This window comes from Mandrillus leucophaeus, unplaced genomic scaffold (assembly GCF_000951045.1).
Source record: "Mandrillus leucophaeus isolate KB7577 unplaced genomic scaffold, Mleu.le_1.0 Scaffold1403, whole genome shotgun sequence".
Classification (NCBI taxonomy): Eukaryota; Metazoa; Chordata; class Mammalia; order Primates; family Cercopithecidae; genus Mandrillus; species Mandrillus leucophaeus.
The window spans coordinates 48,984-50,336 of NW_012101370.1; the positions used below are offsets into that span (position 1 = coordinate 48,984).

Genomic DNA, 1,353 nt, shown 5'->3' on the forward strand with positions numbered 1-1,353 from the left:
CCTCAGAGGGCAATCTTTAGAGTGCTGTGGCCACACCCACACCAACCCTCCCACCACAACACAGCTGTGTTCATGGTCTCGGAGTAGCCAGCTCAATGCCACCCTCACCCGGCAACACAGTCCTCCCAGGCCCACGGTCCCACTTCCTTGGCATTAATCTCAGCCTCTTCCTGCTTCAGGGAGCAGGAATTTGTCAGGAAGCTGGAAGATGAACCAGGACAGTATGTGAGACAAGGATAACTGAGGTCTGGGCTGACCAGGGCCACACTGGACAGTGCCAGCTTCAAGGCCGACAGCATTCAGACGACAGCAGGCCCAGGTTCACGGAGAAGTGTACAGTGACAACTACTGATGAACACAGAAACAATTGTAACAATCACAGATGGGGTAGTGCACAGAAAGGGTGGACCTCTCATCACCAGAGGGCTGCAGTGCCTCAAGTACCTCTGGTGCCCAGAGTGGCGGGCAGCACAGGGAGGCACTCACTGCCTGGCCCTGCCAGCCACCAGGCCCACTCTTGATGGGTGGTGCAGTGCAAGGTATTTTGAGGACACGGGTCCTGAGGACCTTGCTCTTCATCCTTTACAGCGGGGACATGGTCCCCATGTGAGCAGCACAGGTGTGCCTGCAGCAGGATCCCTGATGCCACTGCCCCCTGGGTGCCCCGTAGTGCTCAACAGGAATGCCACGAGGGCTGAAGCCCAGCTGGTGATGGGAAGCCAGCAGCGCCCACAAGCCAGCCCTTCCTCTGAGGAGCAGCCTTTGGTTATAGACTTGGGCTTCCCCAGGGGGGTGCCCCACTTGCCCAAAGCAGCTCTGCCTGGACTCAGAACGGTGACGAGAAAATCACATGCACGTTTCAAGGGTTTCCTATGCCCTGTGTTCTCCTACAAAACTGAGTAGGAGTGTGTTGACCACACACAAGATGCTCTAACACCACTGAGTGCACCCTCACACAGCTGAGATGAACCTGGACCATGGACAGGCCGAGTGGCCCAAGGATCTGGCTCCCTGGAGGAAGTTACACGGAGAGCCTTCTCTAAGAACATGGCCAATGCCCCCCAGAGAGCCTGCTCCACTGCCTCTGTTCCAGTTCTGTCCAAGTGTGGGATTTCGTTAAGCAAGGACTGGGCAGCCCCAGCAGTGCCCTCTACCCAAGAAAATCATGCTGTCCTGACCTGGCCATCAAGCAGACAGACCTGTCATCCATCACCTTTACTGGTTCCATTAAAACATATATTAATAACTTGGCTGATACACAATTCACCAGTTTAAAGCATGCCATTCATTGGTTTTTGGTACTACATTCAGAATTGTGCAGCACTATCAAAATCAATTTTAGAACATTTTCTT

The 1,353-nt window shown here is 54.1% G+C and overlaps 1 pseudogene; it reads left to right on the top strand.

Annotated features, from left to right (window-relative positions):
* LOC105535023 overlaps positions 1-903 on the top strand; it is a 5,843-nt pseudogene extending 4,940 nt beyond the window's left edge.
* The last annotated feature ends 450 nt before the right edge of the window (positions 904-1,353 follow it).